This window comes from Nansenia antarctica (assembly GCF_963989245.1).
Source record: "Nansenia antarctica genome assembly, chromosome: 18".
NCBI lineage: Eukaryota > Metazoa > Chordata > Actinopteri > Argentiniformes > Microstomatidae > Nansenia > Nansenia antarctica.
This window is the reverse complement of record NC_137691.1, coordinates 3395223-3401705: the sequence shown is the minus strand read 5'-3', so window position 1 is coordinate 3401705 and position 6483 is coordinate 3395223. Positions and strand designations below refer to the sequence as shown.

The window sequence follows — 6483 nt, the reverse complement described above, 5'->3', positions numbered from 1 at the left end:
CCCCCCCCCCCCCCCTTCCCCCCTGCTCCTGAGACCCCCCCCTCAGAGCTCCTTTGGGGGCGCATCATTTGAACGGGAGAGGAATGCAAGAGCCGGCAGCAGTCATCCAGTCCTCCGGCCACAGGGGGGAGACACTGAGCGGGAAGCAGTAGCATTGGAGGGGGGGAGGGAGGGAGGGGGGACAGGGGGGAAAGGGGAGGGGGGACAGGCGAGAGGAGAGGCCATGTTGGGGCACCATGGAGGGAGGGCGTCTTGGACAAGCGACTAGGATGTCGTCTGGGAGAGGCGGGTCAGGTCTTTCAAAGCCGCCCTCTCAATCTAAAAGGTCCTACAAGCGCGCACGCACACACACACACACACACACACACACACACACACACACACACACACCACACACAAACAAGAAACACTGTGTTTGAAACCACCTTGAAACAAGGTCAAATGACATGACACATTATATTGATATTTATATTATAAATATATATATATGGCCTCTTGAGCCAATAAAATACATATATATACAGTATATATATATATATATATATATATATATATATAAAATGGTATATTAGTGGTACATAACATCTCCTCATGCTCTCAAAGAGGCTCTCAGAGTAAGGCTCTCTCTCTGTGATGTGTGTCTCTGTGTGTGTGTGTGTGTGTGTGTGTGTGCACCTCGTCTGAATCATCGTGGTAGTGTGTTTTGCCCGTCTCCATGGTGTGTGTGTCCAGCTCGTCCACTCCCTCTATCCCATGAGCCTCAGCGTGCTGCTGCAGCACAGAGTACCTGTGCACCAGGAACCTGAGGGAGGAGGGAGAGGCAGCAGAGAGAGGAGAGAGGAGGGAGAGGCAGCAGAGAGAGGAGGGAGAGGCAGCAGAGAGAGGAGGGAGAGGCAGCAGAGAGAGGAGGGAGGAGGGAGAGGCAGCAGAGAGAGGAGGGAGGAGGGAGGAGGGAGAGGCAGCAGAGAGAGGAGGGAGGAGGGAGAGGCAGCAGAGAGAGGAGGGAGAGGCAGCAGAGACAGGAGGGAGAGGCAGCAGAGAGAGGAGGGAGAGGCAGCAGAGAGAGGAGGGAGAGGCAGCAGAGAGAGGAGGGAGAGGCAGCAGAGACAGGAGGGAGAGGCAGCAGAGACAGGAGGGAGAGGCAGCAGAGAGAGGAGGGAGAGGCAGCAGAGAGAGGAGGGAGAGGCAGCAGAGAGAGGAGGGAGAGGCAGCAGAGAGAGGAGGGAGAGGCAGCAGAGAGAGGAGGGAGAGGCAGCAGAGAGAGGAGGGAGAGGCAGCAGAGAGAGGAGAGAGGAGGGAGAGGCAGCAGAGAGAGGAGAGAGGAGGGAGAGGCAGCAGAGAGAGGAGAGAGGAGAGAGGAGGGAGAGGCAGCAGAGAGAGGAGGGAGGAGGGAGAGGCAGCAGAGAGAGGAGGGAGGAGAGAGGAGGGAGAGGCAGCAGAGACAGGAGGGAGGAGGGAGAGAAGTGTAAATGGACTGACTTATGGCCTTTTTCCACTACGGTGCTGACCTGGTGCTGACCCGGGTCAGCCCGCTTCGTTCCCCTTTTCCATTCGTCGTTCCAGGTCGGTTCGGTCCCAGGTCAGCTCGCTTCTTTAGCTCCACATCGAGAGCAGGGTCTAAAATTTCATATCCGGGTCTCTTTGCCAGGCTGCGTGTGACGTGTGACGCTGCACACCGTTGATTGGTCAATGGAAATCGTCATCCCATGTCCCATCCCATATATTTCTTCACTAACCGCCATCTTGAAATACCACATTCACTCTAGGAAAATGTCACTACATTTTCTGTAATAGCTTATTAATAAAGATTCGGAAAATTATGCTGACCATCGTATTATCTTAGTTTAATGTCATTTCAATGAATCATATAACTTTTATTTACAACAAGCACAACACAAAAATCGCTATTATGCACCGTGTTTGTCCGTGAATAACACCGGCTGTGGAGGTGGTACAAAGACAATACTCCTTTGCTAACTTCACCATCTGTCTACGGTCATTTTGAGCCCTTAACCACCGCGCTGACACCCCGAGAAGTTATGCTTTTAACCGTAAACTCGATGAACCGGGAGTTCGCCCGCAGCCGTCCAGCCATTTTCGCCGTTCACTCATGAGTCAAATGCCGGTTTTAACAGGGAATTCGCTCCGCGCTGTGTCCACGGTGATAGGAGTGGAGGATCGACTCCATTCAAAAACTTTTGAATTCCCTGGCTTCTCCTCTTTCCGGACACGTTTGAATTGTTATCCTAACCCCCGGTAAACCGAAGTTATTAACCCGCAAACGGCACCGTGTTTGTCTGTGAATAACACCGGCTGTGTCATGAGTCAAATGCCGGTAGATTCGCGTCTTGTCGGCGTTTCCCGATGGATGATACTACAGTTCATAAAGCAGACATGTGAAGGCAGTGGTTTTAAGGGTTCAAAAAACATGACTTTATTATGTGTACATAGCTTCCTCTCTCTCTTTCTCTTTCTCTCCAAAAAAATCACGGCTGTTGCTGTGTACACCCGGAAGCTTTTTGCCAGGCTGCGTGTGACGCGTAACTCCGCCTACTATCGTCTACTCCTCCTACTAGTCCGGGTCGGTTTGTGTATAATGGAAAACCAGAACAGATCAAAGTGACCCGACCTGACCTCGAACTGATCCGAACTGCACTAACGCGGGACCCTGATGGAAAAGCACCATTATACAGGGTTCCTACAAGTTTCAACAAGTCAAATTTAAGACCTTTTTGGGTCTTAGACCTCTTTGAATATAATTTTAGCCCTGTTCGCGACACCATATCATAGCTTTTTGTCATCCTGCCGTAGCTTCGTTCGCCAATCATTTCTCCCGGGGGCAGCCAATTGGCATTTTTTTGGTTCCAGCTTGATTCATTTCCACGTAAATAGATGTGGTCGGACTGATTTCCTTGCAGGACAGGTCACACTACATACACACTACATACACCCTACATACACATACACACTACATACACTCTACATACACATACACACTACCTCCTGAACCACAGTCACCCCCACACATGCACACACACACACACGCACACACACGCGCGCGGTGTACTGACCTCCCTCCACAGACGTACTTCTTGACCAGTAGAACTCCGGCCACGGCGCTGAGGACCAGGATCGCCAGGACAACCACTACTATGGGGGCGGAGCTTAACGAGTGGGCCTCCGTCTGTGTGTGTGTGAGAGAGAGAGAGAGAGAGAGAGAGGAGAGAGAGAGAGAGAGAGGGAGGGAGGGAGGGAGAGAGGGAAGTGGGGAGGGAGGAAGAGAGAGAGGGTGAGGGGGGGGAGAGAGAGATAGAGATAGAGGGAGAGGGGGGGCGGGAGAGAGAGAGAGAGAGGAGGGGGAGAGAGAGAGAGAGAGAGAGAGAGAGAAAGGATAAAGAGAGAAAGAGAACGTGAGTGAGACAGAGAGACATAAAGACAGATGGAAAAGAGAGGGCAAACCTTGCCTATGGTTAACAAAGCACCAGTGTGGTCTTCACAACCCCTGGACCTAGGGTTCTACTAGGTTCTACTGACAAGGTTACGAGTTTTGGCCTGAAGACTCAACACTGACCAGTAGGGATGCTCCGATTTATCGGCCACCGATTTAAATCGGCCGATTTCACTCCAAATGACTCGATCGGTGATCGGCAAAAATGGCCGATCGCAAAAAAACGATCTTTTTTTTTCTTTCTTTTTTTCCCTGGGGAAGACAGATAACTGAACAGAAAACATAGGAGGACGTAACAGTATGTAAACCATGAAGGCCACGTTTATGATGTCTTTTATACAGCCATATCGACTGACTTGGGCTTCAGGCCCTAACTGGGTGATAGGCCAGACCTTTACTATGCCATAAAAATGGGTCTGCGTTTGCTTGGTGCCTAATGGATCAAAACTTTTGTCTAAAAAGCAAAAAATATGTAGGCTATCCAGTCAGTAGGCCTACAGTTATGTATTTAAAAAAAAATCGGTATCGGTATCGGTATCGGTTGATCTTGAGGAAAAAAATCGGTGATCGGTATCGGCCCCAAAAATCCAGATCGGAGCATCCCTACTGACCAGAGGCGTGGGGTAGAGGGACTTAACACTGACCAGAGGTTTGGGGTAGAGCAACACTGACCAGAGGTTTGGGGTAGGTAGGGACTCAACACTGACCAGAGGTTTGGGGTAGAGCAACACTGACCAGAGGTTTGGGGGTAGAGCAACACTGACCAGAGGTTTGGGGTAGAGCAACACTGACCAGAGGTTTGGGGTAGAGCAACACTGACCAGAGGTTTGGGGTAGAGCAACACTGACCAGAGGTTTGGGGTAGGTAGGGACTAACCAGAGGTTTGGGGTAGAGCATGTTGCTGATGCAGGTCTTCTTCAGGTCGAGCTCCTTCCTCTCTGGCTTGACCCCGCCCTCACAACGGTCCCTGGAATCTTCCGGTAGCTTGGGGAAGGAGGTAGAAAGCACGCGTGAGAGAGGGGAGGGGGGGGGAAGAAAGGCAGGATAGAGAGAAAGAGAGAGAGAGAGGGAGAGAGATGGAGTGACTGCAACACAATGGATCTGGTGAGTAATCCCCCACTGCTACCTAGTTAACTACAACACTACTTTACATTGTTAGCAGGCTGACAAAACAAGCTGTGTTAGCTGACTAGCGATGTGTCGTTGATTTTCAATAACGTGGAAATGTATTCAAAACATTTTAAAAGTCCGATCATTACATCAGATCCCGATATGAGGACCAAAGCATTAGAACCTGTCACATTTTCACTTTTACTCTCTGGTTATCCTAACTGTCTTACCTGCTGGTCTCTGGTTAGTTATCCTAACTGTCTTACCCGCTGGTCTGCAGCTGTTCTCTGGTCCCGTTCAGACAGAACTCCAGGGCCCGGCCCTTCAGGTCGGCCTGCTCCACGCACTCTGAACTGTTCTCCAGCCGGTGGTAGCCAAAATCACTACAAGAGAGACAGACAGACAGACAGACAGACAGAGAGAGAGAGAGACAGACAGACAGGACAGACAGAGAGACAGACAGACAGACAGAGAGACAGACAGACAGAGAGACAGACAGGACAGACAGAGAGACAGACAGACAGACAGACAGAGAAAGACATTATTACACCATGTTATTACATGTTGCTTAATGTTTGAACATGGTGTGTAATGTTACATGCCATATCCTGCATGTCATCCCTCCTCTCTCTCTCCCATGAAAGCAGAAATGTCCTTTTTTTTTTTTTTACGACAGGGGAAACAAGGAGGGGAAGGTTTATGAAGGCGCACCCACCACTGGTAGTCGCCCAGCGTGCAGGGGAAACAACGAGGGGAAGGTTTATGAAGGCGCACCCACCACTGGTAGTCGCCCAGCGTGCAGGGGCAGGGGAAACAAGGAGGGGAAGGTTTATGAAGGCGCACCACTGGTAGTCATCCAGCGTACAGGGGCAGGGGCAGGGGAAACAAGGAGGGGAAGGTTTATGAAGGCGCACCCACCACAGGTAGTCTCCCAGCGTGCAGGGGCAGGGGCTGGGCTGGGTGGTGATGACGTAATCCCGGCCGTTCCAGCAGACGGAGTCCTTCCTCAGCCGCAGGAAGCGCTCCTTGTATCCCAGCATGCACCCGTCTGTGGGGTCGCTGAGGTCGGCAGAGTGGGCCAGCCACTGCACATAGTCCCCCTCCCTACCTGCAGGGGGAGGCAGAGGGCAAGGTCAACACCTAATAATAATAATAATAATAATAATAATAATAATAATAATAATAATAATGCATTTGACTTATATAGCGCTTTTCTAGACACTCAAAGACGCTTTACAAACTGACAAAGATTGAGTAGTAATAATAAAAAGAAACAAAAATAAATAAATAAAAGTATAGGGGCCTGATTACAGTACTGCTGGCGGGGGGGGGGGGGGGTTTAACTGGTGAAGGTGAGCTTGAAGAGGTGGGTTTTGAGGGCCTGTTTAAATGTTGGCAGGGTTGTTCTGATGACATGATAATATACAATAATATAATACACACTCACCGAACACTTTACTAGGAACACCTGACCTGTACACATTCTCATTCATTCAGGTGGTGTAATGGTGGGGGTGGGGAATGTTTTCTTGGCACACTTTGGGCCCGTTGATACCAAATCAGTCATGGCTTGAAGGCCACAGCCTATTTGAGTATTGTTGCTGACCGTGTGCATCCCTTCATGGCCACAATGTACCTGTCTTCTAATGGCTGCTTCCAGCATGATAATGCACCTTCTAATGGCTACATCCAGCATGATAATGCACCTTCTAATGGCTGCTTCCAGCATGATAACGCACCTTCTAATGGCTACATCCAGCATGATAATGCACCGTGTCACAAAGCAAAAGTCATCACAAACTGGTTACATGAACATGACAATGAGTTCAGTGTTCTTCCGTGGCCTTCCCAGTCACCGGATCTGAATCCAATAAATGGAACAATAGAACACCTTTGGGATGTGGTAGAACGGGAGATTCACAGCT

The 6483-nt window shown here is 50.1% G+C and overlaps 1 pseudogene across 1 annotated transcript in view; it reads right to left on the bottom strand.

Moving 5' to 3' along the window:
• Positions 1 to 241: 241 nt before the first annotated feature.
• LOC308173470 (sortilin-like) overlaps positions 242 to 6483 on the bottom strand; it is a 32492-nt pseudogene continuing 26250 nt past the window's right edge. The window contains exons 12-17 of the transcript in view: positions 5477 to 5662; positions 4825 to 4941; positions 4325 to 4432; positions 3072 to 3184; positions 676 to 802; positions 242 to 328 (exon numbers count right to left, since the gene is read on the bottom strand). The product of the transcript in view is annotated as a sortilin-like (transcript). The remainder of the gene's footprint in view (positions 329 to 675; positions 803 to 3071; positions 3185 to 4324; positions 4433 to 4824; positions 4942 to 5476; positions 5663 to 6483) is intronic.